This window comes from Molothrus ater, chromosome 2 (genome assembly GCF_012460135.2).
Source record: "Molothrus ater isolate BHLD 08-10-18 breed brown headed cowbird chromosome 2, BPBGC_Mater_1.1, whole genome shotgun sequence".
NCBI classification, from domain to species: domain Eukaryota; kingdom Metazoa; phylum Chordata; class Aves; order Passeriformes; family Icteridae; genus Molothrus; species Molothrus ater.
The window spans coordinates 39118979-39131466 of NC_050479.2; positions in this window are offsets into that span (position 1 = coordinate 39118979).

Sequence of the window (12488 nt, forward strand, 5' to 3'; positions counted from 1 at the left end):
CCACAACCCGCGATGCCATCGCAACCTTTTGGAGTGCCTGGAGAGACGGAGTCCGAGGTCTTGTTCCTTTAGACTCCGAACCCCAGGAGCTCCATCTGCTTGGTTCCGCAGTTGCTCCCGTCTGTATCCAGTTTCGGTTTACCCCCCGTCCCGGGGAGAAAGGGTACACGGTCCTGAACCCATCCGACCCCAGGTATCAGGCCGCCCGGTGGTGCAAAAGACCCATTAAGGTTCCACTCTCCTCCACCCCGGGTGGAAAGCCGTTGGCCCTCCCCAGGGGCATTTTTTTCATTTGCGGAGACCGAGCTTGGGCAGGCATCCCCTCTCACCACATAGGAGGCCCTTGCGCATTTGGTCGGCTGTCGCTGTTGACCCCCAACATCACCCAAATTTATGATTGGAGAAACAAGAGCCACAGCCTGAATTCGACCTCTGATTCGGCCCGCGCGAAAAGAGACCTAAAAGATCTTGATCCTGACTGTGACTCAGTCATTGAACATTGGGCTAAGCCAAAAATCGTAGCACTCACCATCTTTTTGCCGTGGGTGTCTATCGCCAAATCTCTAGGCGAATTGGCCCGCCTAGAGTGCTGGGTGGAGAAACAAGCCAATTTTACCTCAGCCGCCCTTTCAGACCTCCTATATGATGAGAAAATGACTCGGCAGGCGACTTTGCAAAATAGGGCAGCAATAGATTTTCTGTTGCTGCTCCACAATCATAGGTGCGAGGAATTTGAGGGCCTTTGCTGCATGAACTTGTCCTCTCGAGCCGAAGATGCGAGAGTCGCCATCGACAAGATGCATGGACTAATTTCAAACATCAAACAACAAACTGCAGACTGGCTGGGGGACCTGTTTACAGGGTGGGGATTGTCGGGCTGGGTCGCGTCTGTTTTGAAATCCGTTGTGTATGTGTGTTTCACTTTAATCGTTATTTTGATTTCGGGAGCAATCCTTTGGGGCTGTGTCCAGAGACTCATCTTTAAGTTAGCCCACTCACCAGAAGTCCTCCATCTTCAGTCCACCAATTTCCCTGAAGAGAACTCGTGGGAAGACACGTCTTTTCAATCAGAAGCAAATTCTGATCCTGAAGACCCTGACGCCTCCAGAGAAATTGATCCCGAAGCTGTTTCTCTAAGAGACTAAGTTTGTTGCCCAAAAAGTTTTGTTGTCCCACCCCTCTCCTCTTCTTTTTAAACAAAAAAGGGGGAGATGTGGTGTTCTGTTTTGGTTCATCCCAGTTCTCCCCTGCCCTGAGATGCGGTGGTTTGTCCCTGCCTTGGGCAGTTTCTTGTCAATCCATTTGCTCCACCTAGGTTGCCATGGTCCCGCAATGTATCCAAGTTCTTCCCCGCCCCAGGCCCTTGTCTGTCACCCAGCGGCCCGTCCTTTTCTTCTAGATTCTTCTCTCCTGGGCGTCGGGTGATTGGACAAGAGCTGGGGCCCCTCCTCAAATTTTCTTTGATTCGTTGATTCAACCTGTCACTTGTACTATGTATCCAAGTATTAATGTTCCTATTCGTTGCTGTATGTGTACACCCCTACCCGCCCCCTGTCTTTATAAAGTGTTGCACTTCAGTTTTCTGTGGCTCGGGTAGCTCAGGCACTCCCAGGTTATCCCTCCCCGTCCTGCACCCGCCTTGTCAGACGAATAAATCTGACTTCCTTCAGCTACCTGAGTCCTCCCTTTCCTCTCGCGCGCATTCGTGGCTTTCGCCCTCCCGTGGACTGCGGACCCACAGGTGCGGACCTGACCCAGAGTCGGGCAAGCACCTGGACTGCGAGCTGGGCTGTGGAGTGCCGGGACTCCAGCCATCTGCGCAGCCGCACAAAGGGAGCCTCACTAGAATTCAATTAACCTTCCTCTTCATCCCAAGGGCACTGGTGTCAGACCCCATTAGCAGCTGTTGCCCATTGTTCTCAATGAAGAACCTCTAAGCATGAAGTTATTAACCCATCAATGAGCTAAGTGTATGGGCAGTAGCACTTTGTCGCCCTTCCACAGGTTCCTGTCTCAGATGCTTATTCCAGTACCCTTACTGGTTTCATACTTTTACCTGACTTGCATATCTGCCCTGGGGAATTTGAGTGAATTACCTGGGCACCTACAAAAGTGTGTTTCATATACAGGTGTCCTACTGGAAACACAAGAAATGTCTTTGGTATGTGTAGAAAAGGGAGAAGAAAACCCCAGACACTATCCATCAGCCTGAAAAGCTGTTGATATTAACCTTTTCTTCTTTCTGAATTTAAGCATCAACCAAAAGCCTCCAGTGTCTCAATGGGAATTACTTTATTTTGCTGAGGTTGGAAACAAACTGATTCATACCAGCAGATATCAGTGTGTCCTAGAGATGGGCAGTCAGGTTCTGACTGGGTCCTCCACATGTTGGAAGTCACTCTGGTGGGATTGCTGTCGGTAAGTACATCTTCCCCCAAAGGTTAAGGAAGAGGGTTAGCCCTTGAGTTCATTGGCAGAGAAGCTGGGTGCTACATTCTCTCTCATGCCCCATTTGCTGGTTTTCTTTTATGTTTTACTTCTGTTTCTGGTTTTCTTTTATGTCCAATTTCATGTACAGTGGACAGTGTCTATGTATATTCTCCATTTTCAGCATGTCCTCCCAAGAAATGAGGGATTCAACAGTTATGATTTCACTATAATGTATATGATGCCAGTTTATAAGGGTAGTAAGTATTGGTTTTTTCTCTCAGCACTTATTCTATAGAACTACATGTTATACAGATCAAGTCATTGCTCCTCAGATTTTCTAAATTCATACTGCCTGGGGAATCTTATCACTGCACATTTAAAAACGGAGAAATAAAAGAGAAAAAGAGAAAAAGAGAAAAAGGAAAAAGGAAAAAGGAAAAAGGAAAAAGGAAAAAGGAAAAAGGAAAAAGGAAAAAGGAAAAAGGAAAAAGGAAAAGTAGTTACTTGGCCATTGAGTTTTAGTTTTGGGGGGTTTTCCTTTTTTTATTTTAGCAGTTATTTAAAAATAAATAAATCTCTGTTTCTATGTAAAGATAAGCTTCTTGGTTGTTCTCACCAATCTAAGAAAACAAAGAAAGTTTTACTTTTTTTCTTAATGTCTCCGTTTTTCAAATGCACCTGCTGTGAAATGAAGAGCTTTCACTTTTTGTCTCTACTTTTAATTTTTAAATCTCTTTGAAACCTATTTCCTGTATTTGACTAAAAATTATTAATACTTTGTTATGATAAACTGATTTTCCCCATACATTTTTATCATGCATAAAAAGTCACCCAATTTATTTTTTTAAGTCCCGCAGAAAAAGGTTCATCTGGCTGAAAAACTGGTCATGACCCAGGAATGTGAGCTTCCATCCCAGAAAGCAAACCATATCCTGGGCTGCACCAAATGCAGGGTGACCAGGAGGTAGACTGAGGGGATTCTCCCTCTCCACTCTGCTCTGGTGAGATCCCACCTGGAGTGCTGTGTCCAGCTCTGGGGTTCCTGACACAAACAAGACATGGATCTCTTAGAGCAAATCCAGAGAAGGGCCACGAAGATAATGAGAGGGCTGGATCACTTCTCCTATGGGGCTGTTCAGCCTGAGGAAGAGAAGGCTCAGAAGAGACTTTATAGCACCTTCCAGTACCTAAAGGATGATGATAAGTAAGGCAGAGAGACATTTTATCAAGGCCTGTAGTGACAAGACAAGGGTTAATGGCCTTAAACTGAAAGTGGGTAGATTTAAATTAGATATTAGCAAGAAATTATTCACTTTGAGGGTGGTGAGGAACTGGAACAGGTCGCCCCAAGAAGTTGTGGATTGCCCATCCCTGGGAGTGTTCAGGACCAGGTTGGATCAGGCTTTCAGCAACTTGGTCTAGTGGAAGGTGTCTCTGCCTATGACAGGGGGCTTGAACTAGATCAGCTTTTAAGATCCTTCCAAGTCAAATCACTCATCCCAGTTCCTTCTCAACTGCCTGCCAAGTCCTCCAGTGTGACCAGACACTTGGTGGTGAGTTTTAAAGTGCTTGTAGGCACTGCTGGCCCTGGCCACCCAGCTGATTAAGACAATCACTTCCTTATCAAAGCTGGTAGATGCAGCTGTGCCTCTGTCCTCCATTGAAAAACTCTGCTTTTTCACTGTACCCACAGTGGGGAGGAGTTAAAGCTCTGAAAATGTCATCAGTGGATGAGAAGAGGCAGGTCCCCTCAGGCTGCTCAGCAAGGGCAGGGTCACCTCTGTCCCCATGGTGCTTGGGCAGCCAAGAGCAGCCAACAGACACAGAAAGGCTTGCCTAAGCTTTCTTACCAACACTTTTAGATCAGTGATATTAGGTCTATAATTTATCCACCCCTATGCTGCAGACAATCTTGAGGGTGTGATCCAGTAACAGGTTTGGTTGCTGTGATTGAGAAGATGTCAAATGCAGTTGTTCGGCTCCAGCTCTTCCATCAGAAAGTACAATGCTCTGAACTGACCCATTTACTCTGCAACTCCAGTTGCTTCTTCTGAGGTCTGTAAAATGCCCCAGATTTAAAAATCCAGGTATTAAAACCTTCATCTTAATTGCATCATCAACAGCTAGGATATTTATCTGATGCTGGCCTACAGATGTATTTCAACTTCATATGCATTCATCAATTCAGTGTGTATGTGTAAGGGATTATCTACGTGAGGAAGTTGCACCAGCTTAAATTTAACCTGTTATTGCAAATTGATTTCTCTAAATCACTTTAAATACCTGTGGAAATGCTTATTTCAGTTTAAAGATTTTTTTATATTGATCTATGTTTAAACCCAAATAACCTTGCTTTTATTCTAATGGTAAGAGTGCTCCCACAGGTCTACACATCAGCCGTCTTAATATCCACACCTTTAATTATGTGGTGCTAAGTCCTTTGAGTAGAGGAGGCCCTTCTTATGGTCTCTGGCAGCAGATGAGATGATAACTAGAAGCTGTCTCAGGAGCAGCTGCCTCCCTGCTGCCTGAGCATCCATGGAACCCAGTGCCAGGGCAGCCCTGGCTCTGCCATGTGACACTCCAACCGATTTGCCACAAGATATTACTGGGCATTTTGGGACAATTTGCACCAAGAACCACCCATGAGGAGTCATTTCAGATGAGTCTTTGTTGGCTATGACTTCCTCCACCTCGTGCAGTCCTTGGATGGGGTGTGAGTAGCTCTTTAACCCCCAATATTTCTACAAGCCTTCCTGCCACGGCACAGCACATGCAGGCCATCCTCAGTTTCACACTATGGCTGCTGAGATACATTCCTTGCCTTACCCAGGTGACTGAGCTGAACAAAGCACATGTCTATACACCTACAGTCAACTTGGGCTCAGATTGCTTTCACCAAACCCTTTCTATTTTCAAGTAAATCAGTGTTTTTCATCAGGAGAAGGTTTTTGTACAATCTCTAAGACTTGTTTTCTGAGGTTATCTAACTACAGCGTTTTAATATACGATCAGTCATCCCCAGTTATAATCAAACATTATATTCCCCTGGAGATGGACAGTCAGAGTTGCCAAAAAGGGACCATTTCAACAACTTCTAATAGCTGAGCCTTCTACCAAGGTATCACAGAACTATGACAAATGTAAACTCTTTTTTAACACTAGAGGGCTGGCGTTACTTCACACTGGTCTCTGCACTCATTCACACAAGGTAAAGTAGTTTGATCCTCATTGTAGTGGTGGTTTAATATTGGTTTAATTATTTTGGTTTGTAGAATGTTTAGATGCCACAGTGACATGATATTTCTACCATCATTATACAACAAGGGACCTCCATTAACCTTATAGTACTTGTAAAAACACTGCTTGATTTTGTTTGTGGAAGCATGACTTTTTGGGAAACTAATGACATTTTAATTCCCACTTGTATATGATTTGCACAGAAGTTGTAATAGAAGATTGAGTTAGCAACAGCATTCCATTTTCTGTATCTCCAGTGACTATGATATTTGCATGTCAGATGGAATGCTGTTTAAATTTGCATATCAATTCTCAGGAAAATTTGGGAGTGAGACCATTTTCAAAATCCAGATACTAAAGCTGAAGAAATGGATGCCAAAAGCCTTATGCCACAAGATAAATACATGTTTCACTTTTTGGACACAGAAATTCTGCTCAATAATTTGAACAGTGATGCCTGCTTTTCATGGTGCCTGTTTTTTGTTTCTGGAATTTCTTTGCCTGGCTGCAAGTACTCACATATGTTCACATACAAGGTATGGTTAGATGAGAAATACCATAACAGATTATATTTGTTGATGGACCGTTAATCATTTTGAGAAATATTTGAAAGTACAACTTGCTTTCTGTGCTTCATCAAGAAAACAGTGAGTTCTTGGGGTAATTTTTTTGTAACAATTTTTACGGTAAGAGGAAGGAGGGGAAGAAAAGCACAGAATGAAGCACAATGTCAACTAAAAGCAGCATGAAGTTTCCCTGCACCTGCAGTCAGCTCATGATGTCCTTCCTAATGGACAGATGCAACGGGCTTTGGACTAAAGTGGTTCATTTCCACTCCATATGCTCACATGTGCAGCTCCCAGCTGTGTGCAGTGACTTGTCCAGTTGTGGTTCACCCACATTCAGTTACATGCCCACATCTTCACTTCTAATTACATCTGGGCTTCCTCCTCAAGGGTTCAGCTAACATGAACCATAAGACTTTCTGCCATATCAAAACATTTCCTAGGTAAACTCTGAACAAGGTCAGCTTGAACTGTGCATGAATTTCACTTGAAAACTCCACTGCACATCTGCATCTGAAAATTGCTGCAAGTGCCCTGCAAGGTGGTGCCCAGGAAGCAGCCCACAACCTGTGAGCACACAAGGCACTGCTACCTTCCAGTGAGGGCAGGTTTGCTCTTGTGATTGTCTTTCTCATTTGGTATCACAGTTAAACACTGTCTGCATTGCTCAGCTTTTGCGTGCCAGGGAAGCAACGAGAGAGAGAGCTTTTTCTTTCCTGTGTGTAGTGGGATACCTATCAACAGGAAATGTAATCTGGAGCCAAATCAGTGTTTATAACTTCTATTGTTTCTTTCCATTTCCAACATTTAGTTAGGAAGGGGGAGCTGAGGGTCAGCCCATGTGGAGGAATTGCTGGAAATTTCTGTGATCATTCTGTTGATAAATGCAAGCATGCTGCAGCAAAGTTTGAGTTATGCAGTGGTGGGAGGATTGAGGCAGTAAAGGCACAGGGGAAAGATGAAGGAGAGAAAGTCATTGAATCATAGAATGGTTTGGGTTGAAAGGAACATTGAAGATCATCTAGTTCAATGACACCAGACATGGGCAGGGACACCTTCCACTAGATGAGGTTTCTCAAAGCCCCATCACACCTGACCTTTAACACATCCAGGGATGACGTGTCCACAGTGTCTCTGGGCAACCTGTTCCCAAGCATCACTTTCCTCAACCCACAAAGAGGAAGATGAGGAGGGTCTGGATGGTTTTTTTCCTAAGTGTGTCTACTTAAGAAAGCCCTGCAATGGCTGCAAATCCTAAAGTTGTACAATGGACAGCAGCAAAGGTAGAATGCAAGATGCATAAAATAATTTTTCAGGAGATCTTTACAGGGCTTTCCTGCAGATTTTAGCTTTCTTTCCATCTTTTGGAGTGAGTAGGCTGGGCCTTGCAGGAACCTGCTGTTGCTTTGTCATTACTAACTGGTATGGGGCTGGTCCTTGAGGTGCCAGCAATGTCATGGTAGCAGGGGTGCAGCTGTGAAAGGGGAACCCAACTCAAGGGTCATCGAGTAGCCCGTGGGCTTTGGGGTCATTTGCAAAGGACATGGGACCATACTGGTAGTAAGGGTGAGTTCACACAACAGCTGTGCAAGGCTGGGTAATCAGGGACAACCATTGCCTCGGATGTCACTCTGGTGACTTCTGTTTAAAATCATAGGGAACAGCTCAGGAAGACAGGTCATGCCACTGTTTATCACTGTGCTGTCCCCAAAGCTGGGGTGTGGAAAGAAGAGGGAAACATATGTTCTCCAGGCAGGAGAAAAGCAACCTGCAAAGCTGTATCGTCTCTGTGCCAAGTCAGAGCTTTAATTGGCACAAAGATTATCTTCACTAACACCTGCAAGTGAGTGCATAGTGCACTGCAAAATTAATAGTCAGAGGGAGAATTAATTCCTTAGAGCACAAAGGGAAAACATTTCCTCTTGTAGATGATGGTGTATCAGGTATTTCAGGCTGCTTGAAAGCTAAGGGCATTACTGGAACCAAGAACCAGAACTGTGACACCCTGCTTTATTTCAGGTGTGAACCTCTCTTCAATAAAAGTGCCTCAAACAAAGGAATCTGGCTGAAGCTGCACAAGCTTGTCAGCATAGAGAATTAGTCAATATTAGTGAGGTGAGAAGGAGTGATACACAAGAACCACTGAAAATGAATCTGGGATATGTTCAGATAGTGGAAAAGATGAGGTTGGTCTCTCTTGAAGCTTTTCTGTTACAGAGCAATGGGTGAAAGAGGTAGAAAGCAAAAGCAGCAGTTCTCTAATTGAAGGTGCTTTCTGCTGTCTCAAACATGTGTCATACATGTTTCCTCCCTTGTTTTTCACAATGGAGTGAAACAAGAACCATAGACTTATAGAATCATAGAATGGTTTGGTTTGGAAGGGACACAGGCAGGAACACCTTTCATTAGGTCAGGTTGCTCAAAGGTCATCAAACAATGAACACTTCCAGGGATGGGGCATCCACAACTGCTCTGGGTAACCTGCTCCAGTGCCACATCACTGAATTCCTTCCAGATATCTAATTTAAACCTACTCTCTTTCAGTTTAAGACCATCACCTTCATTCAGTCACTTAACACCTTCACAAAGAAGGCTGCTCTGTTCCTTGAAAAATGTATCAATAAACCATAGGGAAGTATACACAGGTTTTACCTCTTTTCCCAAAACATGCAAAATTACATCTTACCAGCAGTATAAGTTTACAGGAAGGCTCTTGGAAAGGCTTGTGTTTCATATTTCTTCCTTTATTTCTTTTTTTCTTCAACTGCCATCTCACCCCAAGGAACAGCATTGTGCAGCAGAGCACCTGTGCCCAGGGTGTGTTGGAGGCTGGGTCTCAGCACACACAGCTGCCCACTGCCCCAGGAGTGGATGAGTGGCAGCTCCACCTTCTGCAAGAGGTCTGCCCCAGGGACTGCACCTTGGAGCCCTTTTCAGGAGGCATCTGGATTCTGCCCAGCTCCAGCTGATGCAAAATTACCTAGGACCTAATTACAACAACCTGGTGACAGCCCCGTGAGAGGAGTTCCTCATTAAACATGATGGTCTGGATGCCACGGCTGGCACAGCAAACTCTTAAATGGTTATTGCTGGGAACAGCTAGTGCATACCAGGGGAAAGATCACTCTATAAATGTGCTATTTCTTACATTCCTTCTCCAAGCATCTGTCATTGCTCTCTGCCAAAGACAGGGTATTGGATCTTTAGATTGGTTCAGTGAAGCTAATCTTCTGGTTTTATGGTTAGGCCTGTAGCAGCAATGAAAAGAAAAACTTTAAATACTCGAATGGGGAAAAAATCTTTTAATAGTATTTGTGCCCTTTTTTGGTCTTCTGAAGTAGTAAGCAATACAAAGGAGATGAAACAGTTTTGATCAGAACCATCCTACTGGAACGTTTGCTTTCTATTTCCACGATATTATAGAAGTATTTCACAGAATTATAATGAATATATATTGAAATGCCACATAAAGTAGAAGACAAGCCTTTTCTGGTACAGTTTGTTGTACTACCATGGTGAACAATAGTCCTCGTGTTGTGTGGCACATTGTGGAAAAGCTTTTTCCCTTTTTACTGAGATGAGACAGAATAAAGAATAGGTCTAGCCAGCAGAAACCTGTCTGATCTACAAGTAAAACAAAAGGCCTAAAAAGACTGCACAGTGCCCAGGGACATTTGACAAGGTCTACTCAGGGACTAGAAGTGTGGCCTCCTGATTTCAAAAATGTGCTTTTAAATCCCTTTCTTCACCTTGCTTTGTGAGTCTTGTAAGCCTGCTGCCATGAAGCTGGTTGGGTGATTTGGGATACCAATGGTTCATCATTTGCCAAACAGAGGTGCAGTAACAAGTTTCTCCTTGCATTTATTTGTGCTATGAAGGTCTCAAAGGTTTCTTGTCCACTAGATAAAACACCTCTGGCCAAGCTACCACCAACACAAATGGATCCTTGCTTATCTTTCCCAAATATCTTCATACCTGACATGTCCTATGGCCTTAGTGTGCTCACCTGAGGCAATCTGTCATTGATTGTATCCTCTTTGGCATGATGCCTCCCTGAAGCAGCAAACTGTGTGATCTCAGTGAAAATATGGCTGTGACTTCTCTGGCAAGAGTAGTAAACCTCTGCTACGTTGACCCGTAATTAGAATTTCATTCCTAGTGTCACAAATAATAAAAATTGACCCAAAGTGGCTCCAGCAGTTTTTAATTGTTACTCTTCTGCCGTGAATCTGTTAGTAACAACAGACAAAACAAGGCAGCATAGAAGCAGATTTTAATTTCTTTTTTTTATTTTACTGTTTCCTACTGATGAGGGGCACTGCAGGACATGTAAACATAAATGCAATATGAGCTACCAGACATGAAAGCCCTGGCCACTGTTCTTTTGCTGAGATCAGTGATGAAAGAACCTAGTTGAAACAAACTTTAGAGTAGATTTGCTTTAAAATTACTCTGAGTTCGCAAAGTTAAGCCCTTCAGGCTCCAAATAATAATTATTTTAGCATCTACTTTTTTTCAGAGAAAGCTCTCCTTGCCAAGAATGGTACTTTCCTCTATATATATCTGGGAGACACACAAAAGCAATGCTTTTTATCTGACAGTTTCTGCTAAGCTCAGGTCTCCTTGATGCTCTAAAATGCATAGAAAGAGGAAACATTTCCCCAAAGGACTCTAAGACCCCGTATCTTTAAATTCCTGTGGAGAAAAGCCTGGGGCCACACCACTGTGGACATGGAGAGCCTCTATACAACAGGAATAGAACATTTTTTAAAATGCTGTTGCAGAGGTGTCTAGCCCGTGGGACACAGCTTTCAGGTGTCCAGGCACTGGAGGAAACACCTGCAAAAGCCAGTGGCACAAGGCAGTGCTGCAGATCTCACATGCCATAACCAAGGTCCCCAGTGACAGCCATGCCCTGCTCACATGTGCCAGGCTCTAAAGCTTCTTCAGCTCCTTCCCTGCAGCCCACAGCCTGGGGCCTCTCCAGCAACCAGGTTCTGTGACACTGCTTGCTGAGGAGAACTTTCCCAAATCCCTGAGCAGAAGTGCTCCTGCCCTATCAAAATGCTAGATAATGCTCACAGCCCCACTACTGCCTTGCTCCTGTCTGCTTCAAAGGAAGGCTCACTGTGTCTACTGTCAACTAAAAGTGTCTTTTACCAAAATCAGCTTCTTTTGAAGCACTGGAAGATATCTCAGCACTCATCCCTGGGCTGTAGCATGGAAAAGTTTTCTCTTACAGAAATCTGAATGTATCTGTGGCTGTGTAGTGGCTGAGGATTGTCCCTTTGCAGTCTGCAGTTTATGGGGGTAAACGTGACACAACTCAGCTGGGTGGGCTTCTCAGCTTACCAGACAATGCCACTGCTGAGTGTCAGACTTATCCAGGTGCTTCCTACTCCACAAACCTCTGCCACTAGGGCTCTTCCTCCTTCTGTGTCCCCACACACAGAAATATCTGGGATCTTTGGCAGAGCCCCATGCTCAAAGCTCAGTTTGGACACTGACTCTCTCAACAGCAGCCAAATACCATGTGGCCTTCTCCTTTAAGAGACAGACCAAGGGCAAATCCTCCTAGAATCACAGAATGGTCTAGATTGGAAGGAGACCCTAGAGATCATCTAGTTCCAATCCCCATCATCACAGGATCCTGTATGAAAGTATAACATCACTGTGTGAGTCCAGCATGGGCCCCATCTGACATGCAAAATATGCACAAACAACATGAATCATCTTGAAAGAAATTTGTCTCTGATATGTGGCTACCTGAAACATGACAGCTCAATCAGCTTCTGAATTCCAGAGACAAACTGCCTTGCATAAGTTCTGTCCTATTACTAGCCAGACTTGCAGCTCAAGTAGTCTATTCCTCAAAGACACAGTCCTGGCACTACATCATCTGCCGAACTAACCTGAAATCTTAGGAGTCTGACTTCAGCAGAATTATTTCCTAATTTTGCCATATGCTTTTAAATAAAACTACTTCTCATCCAGCTGACTTACCCTGCCCAAACTGAGAAATGACCCTCACACATAAATCTCTTTCCACAGTTCATTCTTTTTGATCTTAGTTCACAACCACACACAATTATTTGCATCTACATTTTAAAAGCAGAACTTAGAGTATAAAGGTTGTTAAGTTCCAGAACCTCCTATCCCAGGGCAGTCTTATAAGGTCCCTCACTACCAACAGCAGCTTGCTGCTTGTTTTCATTATGCTGGCATGGAAGTTTATTCAAAGACCCCTGAAGA